Raw genomic sequence first — 358 nt, 5'->3', positions numbered from 1 at the left:
ATAGATTTGGATTTGTCTTAGTCCAGTTTGTATTGCTATGAAGGAACATCTGAGGTTGGATAATTTATAATGAAAAAATATTTATTTGGCTCACAATTGTGGATGCCTGAAAAGTTCAAGATTGCGCATCTGTATCTGGTGAGGGCCTCAAATGAAGGGGAGCCAGCAAGAGAAAGAGGGAGAAGGTACCAGGTTCTCCTTAACAACCAGCTCTTGTGGGAAGTAATAGAGTGAGAACTCACTCACTTTACCCCACAAAGGGAGGGCATTAATCTATTCATGAGGGATCTGCCCCCATGACCAAAACACATTCCATTAGACCTCTCCTTTAACACTAGGGATCAAATTTCAACATGAG

This window comes from Propithecus coquereli, unplaced genomic scaffold (genome assembly GCF_000956105.1).
Source record: "Propithecus coquereli isolate 6110/MARCELLA unplaced genomic scaffold, Pcoq_1.0 Scaffold82, whole genome shotgun sequence".
Taxonomy (NCBI): domain Eukaryota; kingdom Metazoa; phylum Chordata; class Mammalia; order Primates; family Indriidae; genus Propithecus; species Propithecus coquereli.
Note: the sequence above shows the minus strand (reverse complement) of the source record.